The sequence below is a fragment of the Ambystoma mexicanum genome, chromosome 13 (assembly GCF_040938575.1).
Source record: "Ambystoma mexicanum isolate Mex_15411 chromosome 13, UKY_AmexF1_1, whole genome shotgun sequence".
In the NCBI taxonomy this organism is placed as follows: domain Eukaryota; kingdom Metazoa; phylum Chordata; class Amphibia; order Caudata; family Ambystomatidae; genus Ambystoma; species Ambystoma mexicanum.
Window position 1 is genome coordinate 152,324,733 of NC_090938.1, and position 14,991 is coordinate 152,339,723.

At 44.7% G+C, this 14,991-nt stretch overlaps 1 protein-coding gene across 2 annotated transcripts in view; it reads left to right on the forward strand.

The window, feature by feature from the left end:
* Positions 1–14,991, forward strand: part of GRM4 (glutamate metabotropic receptor 4) — a 1,444,124-nt gene that overhangs the window by 1,099,395 nt on the left and 329,738 nt on the right. The window lies entirely within an intron of this gene.

Here is a 14,991-nt window from a genome sequence, read left to right on the forward strand (position 1 = left end):
TAGAAGCCTATTCCCTATGTATTGGGGTAGAAGCATGCTCCCTGTGTATATGAGTAGTAGCCTATTCCCTATGTATAGGGGTAGCAGCCTGTTCCCTGTGTATAGGGACAGTAGCCTATTCCCTAGGTATAGGGGTAGCAGCCTATTCCCTATGTATTGGGGTAGCAGCCTGTTCCCTGTGTATACAAATAGTACCCTATCCCCTATGTATAGAGGTAGAAGCCTGTTCCCTGTGTATATGAGTTGTAGCCTATTCCCTATGAATAGGGGTAGCAGCCTGTTCCCTGTGTATATATGAGTAGTAGCCTATCCCCTATGTATAGGGGTAGCAGCCTATTAAAGGGGAAGTAGCCTGTCCCCTGTGTATAGGGGTAGTAGCCTGTTCCCTGTGTATATGAGAAGTAGAATATGCCCTATGTATTGTATATGGGTAGCATCCTGTTCCCTATGTATAGGGGCAGTGGCCTGTTCCCTATGTATTGGGGTAGCAGCCTGTTCCCTATCTATTGGGGTAGGAGCCTATTCCCTATGGGCATCCTCAGGCATAACTCTGCCTTATTATAAATGCACCCCTTTCTACAGAGTAAACGAAGGAGCACTTGCCTCCTTAAATTCTAATTTCTTCCAGAACTCATATCCCTTCTCCCATTCAGTCCAACATCAACACAATCCTTGGCCTTTCGGGTGACTTATGTTGCACCCAGAGGAAGAAAGCCAAGGCATGTTTGAAAAAGGACAGCAACGTAAGTATGTGACACACCGGACTGTTGTCCGCAGTGTCAAGGAAGTGTATTTGAACCCCCACCCTCCCGCATCAGAACATGCTTTTCCATAAAGGACATTCAGCCGCTGCCGGGACACTGGTCACAGAGTATTTTAGTGGGATAAGCTTTTCATTATGCATATGTGTCCTACCACACCCCAGGAATTCCAATCTTCCTTACACTTCTGCCCAGGTACCCATCATAATGATTCCCTCTCCATACACATTGGATACAATGGACACGTTTAGAAATCCCTTCTTCTCTCAGGACCCTGCACGGCCCATTGTTTACGAAATCTCGAGCCGTACACCTGTCATTTCAGACTTGGTGTTTGGCATGCAGTAATTGACACTTTGTAGAAGGTGTTTGTCAGCACACTCTGTCTTTGCACTATAACACAAGCGTTACTAGGTAACCATTAAGCAAAGTAACCACCCCAATAAAGAATGCTGGTCCAATTTAAACACCAGTGTGGAGATGGGCAGCATGCAGTGATTGTTGCAAATGCAACTGCCTCCACTACACGATGAATTGTCTTGCGGATTGTATTGCGCGTGTGGAGGTGGTGTGCTCTAGCACCTTGAAGCATCTTTTGTGTTAAATTGAATTACAAATAGAGATCACAGACCAAATAACTGGATAGACTAAAAGAATATGGCAAAACACTACTTTATTCAACGAAGGGAGACCTGACACACATCAGACTGATGCTTGTACTCTCACAGAGCAGCAGCTTGATTACACAGAGGTCATTATACCCCAGTATGCATCATCTATGACATCACTCTACATTGCAAACATTCAAAACCTATTAAGGGGAAGGATTGGTTAAGGGGTATATATATTTTTAGAATATATAAGCATTAGTGCATCATTGGCTACCCCTTATCTGTAGGGTACACCTTGAACTACCTCTACATATGTACAGTACTTATTATAACAGACGACATGTCAGTAGATTGGTCTTTGCAACATTGTATGTTAGGTTGTCCCTCAAACCCACTGATTGGTTGGCATACTATTCCAACCTTGGACTTCGACTCTTTTAGCAGCACGTAAGCGAAACAAAACCTAGGTGTTTGATTCCCATCAGACTACTCCCCGTTTTCCCAATTAGCCCATCACTTCTCATCGGTAGGGTATGAGCCAAAGTCTTTCATTTGTAGTTGACCTTGTAGTCTGCTCACTGGCGTGGAACATTCAAGAGAGTGTAAGGACACCATTATCTTTGTCTGAGGCTTAATGAATAGCCCTTATTCTCTTCTCCTAAATCACATGTTAGCAGATCACAACTTTGTCTATTTCATCCTTCTATTTTCTGCTATTTGATTTAATTATGCAGGATGCACTTGTTCCTCTTCGCCTCTAGAGACTTGCTCAGTCCATCTCATATGAACTTTATGCACTTTTAATTATCCAACAGTTGGCTTTCGCAGATGTTTCCTTTTTCTTCAATCTGTGAGGAATGTCCCATATTCAGAGCTTACCCATGTAGCTCGTTTTGTGCTCTGTGTTTATTCCTTAAAATAGCATCCTTTATTCTGGGCCAACCTTAACTCATTGTCTGTTCTGCACACAGAACTATTCTTCTGCGTCTCCTGATCTTGCAGCCCTAGTCTGTCTCTGAGGTAGCTTAGTTGTATCAGACATGAATCGGCATCCATTTTCCTGTCATGGCCATCCTAGCCACGTAATATGTACCTTTGTAATAAGCTGTTATGTTTTTCCTTTCTACCTTGTGTTACTGCGTATTTACAGTTATTGATCAATAAGTAATGTCTTCTTCTTTATAGTCATGATTACTTTAGCTTTGGGTACATGTTTCTCTTTGTGCTTCAGAATAATCCTTACTCTTAAGTATTTGCATATCGTCTCAACATAGGTTCGTATATCTTCTTTAGTACATCACTCTGCTCTCATCAGATTGCACTTAATGCTCCATGATGTCCATAGGTGCGTGCTGACATCCTTCGCCTGTGGCATCCTTTCACTGGCTCAGCGTGAGGGTACATTCTGTATGGCTGTCTGAGTGCATAACGTTTCTGGTACACTTGATGTGGTATGGGAACTACACAGGGGTTCCCATTTACTGCACTTCCCCAACCATTCTAGTATGACGGCAGTGGGGGGAGGGGCGGGAACCAGTGAGAAAGCGACTACCTGCTCCTTTGCAGCAGTGTACCATAACACCGAATTCCAAAGGCAACACCATCATTATCATTCTTTATGCATCTTCTACTGTAGAGCTGAGCGCCTCTCAACATGCTGATTCCACTGCATACGGCAAATACAAAATATAAAATTCTACGAGATACTTATTTCTCCAGCTGCTCCAACTCTGTGAAATGTTCGCAATCTGAATCCAACAGAATGGAACAGTGGAAGAAAAAGTGACCCTTACCCCCAAGAAGCGCACTCCATCCAAATATTGAATAATAAAGACCAATTAAACAGGAGTTTCCTTGCGATTCCTCCAATGCTGTAAGGGTTCCCTTTGTTTTTCTTCAACTGTGCTACTTTACAGTCACTACACATACCGATATGACAGCACTTCTTTACAATGATAATTGATGTTTTCTATAGCAGCTTAACAGAAACAACAATTCAAGCCCAATCTCTCTGTTGGACGTTGATCTCTCTACTGCATTAAAATATGTCCAGGACAAACTCAAAACTCAAGATGAAAGAAAAACCTCAAATATTATAGAATTATAGAAAGGCACTTGTGAAAGAAGATACCTTCGAGTGACCAGAAATCATCTTCAAATTAAGAAAACACATGCAGACTGCAAAGTATTAATGCAGCCTAGCATCTGGAAAGAGCACATTTGCACATAGTATCCATAATATAAGAAAAGCAATATTGCATCTACAAACATTTCACATTCCATTAAAACTGAGCGTTCAAACTGGATCATGTCACCAGTCTCACTCTCACCAGATGTGCTCTTTGGTACCTCTGACTAGAGTTTCTTCTCAGAGTGTGCGGGCCCCCTTTTTTTTAAAGGTTTTATTTTTGGTGGCAGAGGTTCACATTAGGCACATACATCAAGGCAACAAATGTGCATGAAAAACATATTATGGAGCAACACATTGATCACAGTACATTAATCACAGCAATGTCAAAAGAGCTTCACATGAGAGGAGAGTGAATAGGAGTTCATGATACAGGAGTGGTCCCAGATGGAGTAGGGGACGAGCCGGACCCGGGCGTACCCTCACTTTGATTGTTAAAATACGTACTGAATTCAACCCACATGTTCTTGGAGCTGGAGTGGGCAGGGAGCATGGTCAGGTATTTTCTTCCTCACAGTTTCGCGACCAAGTGAGCAAGCAGAGACATTTCTGATAGACTGGGGTGGAGGGGCTCTTCCAGCTCTGGAGTATGCATTTTTTGGCTATCATACAACCTATGTTCATAAATTTAGCCAACCGTCTAGTGTCCTGCGTTTTCCAAGCTCCAAACAGAACTGCTAAAGGATCAGGATCAACCACAGTTTCAGTAATAACAGTGAGTGTTTCTAGAATGCTTTCCCAGAATTCAAACAGTTTATCGCAGGTCCAAAACATGTGTAAGTGATCAGCTCCTTCCGCCCCGCTTCGGGGGCCGGGGTGCACCATGGTGTGGGTGAACCTCAAAGTCCTATGTGGAGTGTAATAGAGCCTGTTTAGGAGTTTGGATTGCATGGTGCGGTGACGGAAATTGAGGGAGACTTTTTTGGTGTGTAGGCACATTTTCCCCCAGACCTTGTAGGAAATCTCTAGGCCCAGTTCAACTGCCCATTCATTGCGTGCCTTGAGAGCAGGAGTCGGGGTAGCGTCCTGTAGGATCTTATATAGTCAAGATACTACTCCAGGGCACCGCCAGAGTTGGCAATATATGCGATAGCCGGGTTGTCTGGGGGCTCATCTGGGAATGAGCGTCATTTAGTGCGAAACATGGCCAAAAGTCTAGAATATTGGAGGCTCTCTAAAACGGATCTGGTGTGCCCCTGTTTCCACGTTTGGTGGTCAATGAACCTGCCTTCGGGGTAGAAGTCCAACAGTGCCTGGTATCCCAACGCCCCCCAGTGTCGGGCCAACGCTGTGTCATGTGTGGGCTCCAGGCCAGGGAAGGCCCACACGGCGAGCCACTTATAGTATGGGGAGCACTCAAGTGTCGGATATAGCAGACGCGTCCAAGCGTGAAGGGTCGTGTTGATTGGATCAATAGGAGAGTCAGATGTGTAATGCTGATGTAGTATGAGGGACATCATGTTGATGCCAGCGGCTGTTAGTCGTTCCAGCTTGATGTGCGGACGCGCCGGAGTACTAGGGTACCAATGAGTGGCGCGTTGGGCTTGAGCCGCAGCCCAGTAAAGTGTCAGGTCCGGAGCCATGAGTCCCCCTTGGCTGTATGGGAGCGCCATGTCAGTCCACTTTTTGAGCACCGCACCAGAATGCCAGAGGAACTGTGCACATAGTGTGTGTAGTGAAGTATTCCCTCCCAGGCCATACGGGTACATTACTGAAATTGTAAAAGAGTTTGGGAAGTAGAATCATTTTAATAAGGGAAAGCCGACCAGCAATGGATAATGGAAGAGTACGCCACCGTGAGATTTTAGTCTTGACTGTTTGTGCTACCGCAGTGTAATTGTCGGCAAGCAGGGTAGATTTGGTCAGAGATATTTGTACACCTAGATATCTGACACCATCCGGGGACCAGAGGAGGGAGTATTCGGTGGTGGGTTGTTGGGTGGATTTAGTGAGCAGGAAGATCTCTGACTTTGAGTAATTAATTGTGAATCCGGAGTGAGTGCCGATGCGGGTAATATCTCTCAATATAGGGATGCGGGCGTGATATGCATGGACATAGTGCGCCATCGGCCCTATTGCTAGAGAAAATAGAATCGGAGAGAAGGGGCATCCCTGTCGGGTACCCCTGAAGAGTGTGAAAATGTCGGATGTCAATGTATTAGCTCTTACCCGCGCCACAGGAGAGTGTATAGCAATTTGATGAACCCAATCATGTTTGGGCCGACGCCCATTGTCTCCAGCACTAGCCACATGTACCTCCAGAGACCATATCAAAGGCCTTCTGAGCATCAAGCGTGACTGCCACAGCTTGTGCTTTTTGGTCTATGCTGGACATAACATTAAACAGTCTTCTGATATTATGGGAGGTAGACCTCCCAGGTACGAACCTGCCTGGTCTTCATGGACTAGATATGTCATGATGGGCAGAAAGCGATTTGCTATAATTTTAGCAAAGATTTTTGTATCGAGGTTTATAAGGGAGAGAGGTCTATAAGACCCACATTCGTCATCGGGCTTGCCGGGGTTGAGCAGCACCGTGATGACAGCTTCACGCATGGAAGGGGGAAGGATAGAGACATGAAGTGATTCGTCCCTGACCTCAAGCAACATGGGGGATAATATGGCAATGTGCTCTTGATAGAAATCGGTGGTGAGCCCGTAAGGGCCCGGGGCCTTGCCTTTGGGCAGGTCTGAGATGGACGTTACTATCTCGTCTAGTGTGATTGGGGAATCCAGCTGGTCCTGGCTGGGGGAGGAGATCTCTGTGGTGGGGATCTGGTCGAGAAGCTCTCGCATATGTTGTTCGGTGTGTTCGGCAGGCTGGGAGTAGAGGGACCTGTAAAACTCGGTGAATATGTCTTTGTTGGTCAGCCCACTGTGCGTTCCCATGTTCATCTTTAATAGAGGTGATTTGAGTCTGGCTAGATTCCCTTTTCACTAGTGTTGCTAATGTTTTCCCCGGTCTGTCCCCCTCGCCATATTTCCTGGTGGCCTGTGGGCGGCTAAAGTACTGGACCTCGTTGATAGCAAGTGCGTTGTATGCCTGGAGTTCGTCACTGATTTGGGCGAGTATGGCGGGATTGGCACCAGTGGAACATTGCAGCTCCAGTTGCTTCAGTTTGGCTTCAGAACGACCGAGGGCAGAGCTTTTTGGGAAAGTGTTGACCTGGCAGCTCAGGACACAACACCACCGTCAAACAGACTTGTTAAGTGGTTGCCAGGTCTCGGTCCGCCATGCCTGTAGCAACAGTTTCTAGCCAATGCAGGGACGAAGGCTGACTTGAAAAGGTTGAGTTTTTTCTAGAATCTCCTTAATCCTATAACTTTCAGGGTACAAATGTGTCCACCCCAACCCTCCTGCTCATCAACCCCAGTGTGAGGTCATACCTTAAGGGCTCCTCACCACTTCTTCTCTATGGTTCTCTCTTGTCAGGCTCCTCAGTCCCCTGCTCGACTGCCCCCCTTGCACTCTTACCTCCTCCCACCAAACTCACATAGACCTTGGCTTTTGTGTTTATCTCTACCTTTCTCAAACCTTCTATATCTGTCCTTTCTTAATCATTTGGATTCGTAATTGAACAATAAGCCCCAAGACTTCATTACTGTGACAGGTAATGGCCTGGGGCCTATAGTTAAAGGCCTGAGCGAATTAATTGCTATTAGTTCCCCAGCCCGTTAGACCGGGGTACTAAGAGTGTCTTTTTTAAAGTTGTGTGATGACTTCAGCATTGGACAACTGAAATAAAGCTGAAAAAAAGAATGGCGGCCATGGGACGGGCAGAATGGACTATACGCAGTCCCTCCTGCCCTTCCATGACGGCTATTGAAAAACGAAGAAAAAATTAAACAAAAAAGTTGGCCGCCAGGGGATGGGGAGTCAATTCTCCCTTTACACGGCAGCCAGGACATGGCTGTGAGATGTCCAACTACAAGGGCTTTGTCGGGTTGGTAACGACCTGGCGAGGGCCAATGAGCTTGCTTGTTGCATGCTCATTGTCCCTCACTGAGTACTAATTCTGCTGATCTTTTCTTTCTTAGGACTTATTATCTCAGCTCATTAGGTCTTAACTCTATATGCACCTCCAACGAAGCACCGCCTATCACCGCCCACATCCTCCTGAGGTCTTTCTTCCATCTCCTTTGGGGCTCCTCTCTTATCCCCACCTGATCAATGAATCTTTCCTCCGCCTCTTCTGTAGTTTCTATTTTCAACCTCAGTACCTCTTTGGATCTTTACACCCCTCCTCTGTATTTTCACCCACACCTCTGCCTGAAGATTATTTCGTCCACCTTCTCTGCATCTTCCATCTGAACTCCCCGATCCCCCATGAGACTCCTTAACTCGTCCAATCTTCCCCTTTCCAACTTGCACCAAATGTGCACTGTCTCCTTCCTTCTCAAAACTTCTTCCCTGTGCTCTTGGGACTTTCTTACATATTACCTATCCCTCCCCTTGGTTTGGGCTCCCTAGAGGTGTTTGCACCTGTGTGTGATTTGCCTGAACGGCTGGATTTCGAATGTGTGCTGCTCTGTAGATGTCTTTGATTAAAGAGAAGAGTGTTTCTGTGTCTTCTGGACAGCAGCCCCCAAAACCCATGGGTAATACTGGATTTTTCTCCCTCGGGGTGTATAGTCGGAAGTAATGGAGTTCCATGAGTGTTCACAGTGGTTCTTTTGTGAGCCTACAAAACTGTGACGTTCGGCAACTCTGCGTCCCCTGATGTGGAACATTGAGCTCCTCCTAAATGCAGGGCCGGTGTTAAAGGGCATGTGTGAACAACATCCACATGTTCTCTGACAATGTGTGTTTTTTATTTTTTTTTGCAATCAAAAAAATGTGCTTATAAGGTTGAGCCATCATGCGGATGAGCCCCTATTTCCTGTATAAGGTGTTGGGGGGCGGGGGGGTGGGCGATAGAGCGACCAGAAATCTTCCCCATGACACCTCTTGACCCTGAAGTGGGTGGTGGCATCGGCCCCCAGTGTCACCTCACAACATGTCTCAAGGGTCAGGCAGGGGACATCATCACAGATGCCAACAGCAATGGCAGTGCCATGCGTGCAATCCACAAGGAGGCAAAGTGTGTATTGACATTATCTGCAACAAGACAGTGTGTTCATGAAATTCTCTATGCTGAGAGCCATTGTGGTTCTGGGTGCCATGAAGCAAGACATGGTGTCATCTCAGAGCCTCCACATTTAGGGACTGTGGCTTAAGATATCGTGATAGAGGCATCAAGCTTTCTGAGGCCATCTGCATTGAGGTAGAGTGTTTCTTTATGTGCTCTGCATAGAAGCTCTGCCGTCAGACTCATGTGTTCAGGGTTCATGGGCAGTGAGGTCACTTTGCTCGTTGATGTTATGAAAACATGTAAGTGTGATTCATGTTCATTTGTCTAACATAGCACTTCTTCTGCCATTTGGGCAACCCCTCTGCATGTGATCTTGCAAGAAAGGGAGATGGAGAAGCTTGGGATGGTTGGCGGGTATTAGAAGAGGCGGGTGCACATCCTCCTAACATGTTCATGGGTGTGGATTGGAAGGACCCATTTTCTGTGTCCTGGCATTTTTCTCGGTGGTTCCCGAAGGGGACACTTGGGGTATGTATCCAGAGTGTAGGCCTAGGTGTTTGTATCCTGCTTAACTCATTGCCAGCAGGGTCAACTAGAAGAGCAAGTGGGTCTGGGGTGGTGGAGTGAAGGCGCAATGGTGTGGGGCAGTAGCAGGCCTTCAACCGCAGGGTGAGCAGTATGGGTGTTCAACCATTGAAGCTCAGAAGAGGAAATGATGAGGAAAAAGAAAGATGTTCCCAAAATTTGGGAACTCCCGTCCCCTGTACACTGTCTAGTATCTGAAAACAGAAAACAGATCAATAGTTTACAACAGTGGTATGTGATTGCCAGGCAATGTAATCAATACCTATTCCCTCAGCCACTAGTTTTAAGAACATTCTTATCAAGTTTGAATTCAATCATAGAATATGCAGAAAATTCAGAAAAAGAATATACAATTAAACAAATGACTATTTCCAAATGTATCACAAAAACTTGAAATTGATTGTATATTAGTTGGCCCAATGCGTTTCGAGAATTCACTCTTCATCAGGGGCATGAATCATAATTTCTTAAGTTCTAAAATACAAATGGAAATACATACATCTTAGTGTTACGCTTAGCACAAAGATTCATCAATCAATAACTGTTATAGTTTCATACATTAATTCATTGTCAACATGAAAAACAATTAAGATACTTTGAGCAAATGTGACCATTTATATTATTCAAAAATAACTCATCCTGTGGAATGTGATGTGGTTGTAAGAATATTAGAGGTTTATCAGAAGCGAGATGCTACTCAGCAGAACTGACCTTGTGATTGCTATATGCTTGAAATATCTTGTAGATATGAGTTGGATAATAATGAAATTCTGTACGGGAAAAAGTCTGGATAGCGGACCAAATGATCTCTGTAAAATCTAATTGCAAGCACTAGTGAGATAAGTATGGACTAATTCGATAATTTAAGAGAGCTAGAAAGTATCTCTTAACAACACTTACCCACTGAGCTTGAAAACTCCCTAAAGAAAGGATGTAGGGTTTTAAGTCCAGTGGACAGGTCTCAAGAGTCCGTCTGGGATCACTTCAGGGATATGTGAGCAATGTAATCATAGAATATTCATTAAGGATGTTCATAGATCTAGGGAAACAGGAGGGAGATTCAAAATAAGTCTCCAAAAGAGTTTACTAAAGTTGCTAAAAGGCCAAAATTATGGGATAGTCAAAGTACATTAGCAGAACTTATTTCAGGTAAGTGGATCAAGCCCCAAGTAGAAGGTGAGCACCACTTTGATAATGTTCACACTCCGAAGGGGTGGCGAGATAAGATGAAATGGCCAAGTGGCCCCAAGAGTCAAAGTTTGCTGCAGCCAGGTATAGTCACTGTTATCACGAGGATCACCCGGAAAGAAGTGAAAGCCCTGAAAAATAGATCAGGCTCTGATTATAAGGCCAAGGAGAGTAGTTTGAGCGGAGCATCAAATGCTAACTAAGAGTAACAATTAGTCTACTTACTTGGTGAAAATCGGCTGGACAGAAGAAGATGTCTTCTCCGTGTAAGCCGCATCAGAGGGAAAAAGATGTTGTGCTGTATCGGTGAAGTCGTTTATATACTGTTGTAGTGGTGCACATTTCTGTGTATGATGTCATACCACGCATGCGCGAAAAGCGTAGGAGATAAGGATTCAACCCGATGATTGATGGAATAAGATAAAGCAAACAATAAAGGGACATATTCTCTAAGCCTCATAATAGGCTGATTTATCACTTATCAGATTTTATATGTGAATATGACTAATCTGATCATGTGTTGAACTACACACTATTCGAGCTTCATTGCTTAAATCCATGCATACGTCTTGTGATGCCCCTGTCACCCTCTATTTTTAAATCGCAGGTCCGTGCCTGTCAAACAAATGGACCATCTTCCTTGGTAGCATCTAATTATATTCTTGCTCCTTTTATTTCTAATTTATTCAATTTACTCCTCTCCATTTGTTTTTTCTTTACATCTACATGGTTTTCAGCACCACACAAGTGTCTTATGACATCACAACCGTGACTCTCTGCCTCCTACTAATACTTTGGTACATTAGCCTTACTTGTCCTTTGTTCTATCTATACCCACCCTTTATTGTTTCCTTTATCTTATTCCATCAATTATCGGGTTGAATCCTTATCTCCTACGTGTTCCGCGCATGTGTGGTATGGCAAAAGAGAAGAAGTGCAATAGTCAAGGTGGTGGAAGGAGAGATGGCCAATTTGCATACTAGGCTCATAAAGGACAAATACTGCTGAGTGGGTAAGATGGTAGAAGGAATCCACTCTTAGAAGATTAAGGCAACTCCACTGTCAGAACGGTGGGGTTGAAGTTTAGAGGTGATTGTGTAGCCATCTAGGAGGGGTGAGTCAAAGGAAGTAACTGATCTGGCGTTGAACCAAGTTTCGTTTAGTGCAAGTATGTCCAGTTCAATGTCTTCAAGGAGAAGGCAAATGTCAGCAAAATGTTTGATGGCTGAGCTTGAGTTGAGGGTTGCCAGATGGAAACCGTTGCTGTCTTTGAACGCTGTTTTGAGGAGGAGTGTGTGGATGTGGGTCATCCATCTGGAGAGGTGGAGTGGAAGGGGCAGAAGGGGCAAAGGCAGGGGAAGGAAGGAAGTTGATGAGAGAAGGCAGGAGCCGGTGAAATAGGAGGAGGTTCACCTGAGGGCCTTGACCCAGGACCGTAAACATTGATACAGCAGAGGGAAGAGAGGAAAACCACAAGGAGGACTTCCCACTTGGTGCTGCCATTAATGAAAGTTGAAGAATAAGATGGAAGAGTGGCAGTGAGGTGAGAGGTCCATAGGTCAGGAGACGGGATGGAAAATAGGATGTCAGTGAAGATTTCTCTTGAGCATGCACTGACACAAGTGTCTGCAATTTGGAGGCCTGGGTTAGCAGCAAGGATGTCTTTTGTAAGATTATTTCTGTCCAGATTTAGTGAGAGAGGGCGGATAGTTGATGATGTAGCAGTTAGACAGGGGAGATGGAGAATGCCATCTCAGAATGTGGGAGGAAGAAAGCAAAAGAGAGAAGTGAGAGGTGAGGTGGGGGTGAGTTCTTGCAAAGCATGGTTCTGAACCTGATCCACTTGGCACAAGAGGCCAGAAGGGTATTAGGTGTAAGATCAAACAAATAGGATGGAGGTACAGCTAGAATCAATTTTACATACAAACAGCTACTTTCGATGCAGGACGGAGGCACAGCTACAAACGATTTTCACACAAACAGCTACTTTCAATGCTGGGCGGAGGCACAGATAAAAACACTTTTTACACAAACAGCTACTGTAAATGCAGGAAGGAGGCAAAGCTAAAGATGATTTTCACACAGCAGCTACTTTCAATGCAGGAAGGAGGCACAGCTAAAAACGATTTTCAAACAGACACAGTCTCAGAAGAATGGCATAGGACGTGCAGCACAGCAATGCAGTAGTTGGTACCAGAGAGAATGAGACACAGTGACTGAAGGCAGAATGCAGAGTCACCACAGAGCAAGGGACATCTGCAAAGGTGGATGACTTGGAAGGCTGTTGAAATCAGTTCAGTGGCGCTGAGGCAGTCACTAGGTAGCAGTACTCATGTGAAGACACAATTAGGCAGGACACATTCAGGAGATGTATTGGATGTAAATATGACATTCTGGTGCATTTTACTGAAGATTCTGCAAAGTTGGGCTCAGAGCATGGCCGGGCACTAACAGGAACAGACAGGGCCCAGATGTGGGCCTTTGAAGCGGGGGCCAGCTAAAGCCTGCCTGTTACCCAATAGGCCAATTATGATTTTCAGCAGCCAATCGGCATGCAGGTAGGCGAGTGCGTGAGAAGGACTCTGAGGGTCTTTATACAGAGAGAAGAACTTGGCGGCCATCTTGGAATTGCTGCATGGACCAGGAAGCAAATTGCCCATTGATGAAGGATCTCCCCTCAAAAAGGAAAAGGAAACATAAAGAAAAAACTAGAAAAACATTTTATTATTATTCTCAGCACATCCGACATGGTGACTCATTATGTGGTGATAGGCTAAATTGGCCCTGCCTTGGGATTCGAACTTGCAAAGTGCAGGCTGCCCTCGTGTCAGAGTCCAATAGCCGTGTGGCTATCCACCTTTTGTCAAACATCTATGCTGTAGAGAAAAATGTACGGCTCACTATGTGCACAGTATTTTATGCTGATGAAATTATAAGACAATCAATTATACTGAAAAAGGGTAGAATACATGTACTGGTACTAATACATTAAGAACACTTGCCTGGTACAAGTACAATATAAGGATTCAGGTTCGAGGCAATGCTAACAATTATTACAATCTGCTCAAATGATTTAATCTAGTTGAGAGTGAATTTGTGAGGATTTTGAAATATTCCAGCCCTGAGCGGGGCAACTCAAAGAAAGCACACTGCTTGTTGGCTTATCCCCGCTTGGCATGCTGCAGATTTATTTGCTTTCCAATTAAGATAGCTTTATTTTTTTGTTTTACATTTTGTTTGCTTTTATTCTGATATTAGGCTTTGATTCAGATTCAAACCGATTTGATCTGTGCTTATTGTAAAATTGTTTGTAACGGATTCAAAACATAAATTACAAAAATTGAGCATTTTAAGGCTGTGCTGAAATAAACTCTCACAATCACTCTCTTTTGAGGTTCGACTGACCCATGATTCCAGTTGAACGCTTTAAGCCTTACTTCCTGCCCTGGTTATAATTCCAATACATTTGTATCCGCTGTGTCCACAGCAGTGTATGGGCAACCATACACCGTTCAAAGATGGCCGCCTTTCTGTGCCAATTGCAGGTATATCAAACGTTGAAATGTTCCTCGCCCTTCTTCATAGTCCAAACAGCAAGAGACGAGTTTCTAAAGTTTAAGGTCAGCACTTACTTATAAAACTCTCCCAATTACTTTGTTTATTTGCAATAGTCGAAGAGCAAGAGTTGCACATCTCCATAACCAACATTCCAAGAATAGGTCAAACAGGTAAACTATGTTGCAATGCTAGCCTTTCCTGTTGAGTGCTTGGGGTAGGTGTGTTTCATGAAGCCGCTATTGTCTAGTTCAGTTCACTAGGCTCTATGGCAGGCACTGGACAGCAGGCAGCGCCATTACCAGAGTGCCAGTCTGCCATGATGCAGTTACTCGGGTTGCCTCAGGGGCCAGGGCTTCATTATCAGTGTTAAAACACTGGGTTCATTTGTCATTCTGACAAGAGCTGTCACGTGGCAGCACGTATGCGTCAGGAAATATTGGAAGGATACAGGCCTAGCAACATGGACAGTGCAGCTGCCAAAAGGCTGCTTATATTTTTTTCCATGCCTCTTTGGGATTGGTCCCCTCTCCACGATATCAGCCATCCTTCTGTGGCGGTGGCCTGAAGTTGTCTCGCAATGTCCCTGATGTTGTCTGCCCCTAATTGTTTACTGTGTCTATGACCAGCAAATCATGTTTACTACTTTGTAGAATTCTGCTGTCCCTTTGTTGTATCTGTTTATCGCTTTGCCGTCATATTATGTTGTGCCATCTGGTTCACCTTTGGTATAAAGCTTGTATAGACGCAAAATAAAACAAACAACTATTGCGCTTGTGAATCTCGTGGATGAATATTGACTGGCCAGCAGCCAATCAAAATGCAGCATAGTGGTATCGCCTGCTGAGGCAGCTTACATTGCTGTTTATGCCCCCTGTTGGCAGTGCGCGGAGTTCTTCGTGTTCAATCTCTTTGAGACAGCAGTGCATTAAATTTGCATATTTTAACCATTTCTGTGCGGTGTACTGTGCACCAAGGCACACCAGAGTTTTCAGAAAAATCCTCCTAAACACATAGGCCTCTATGAGCTA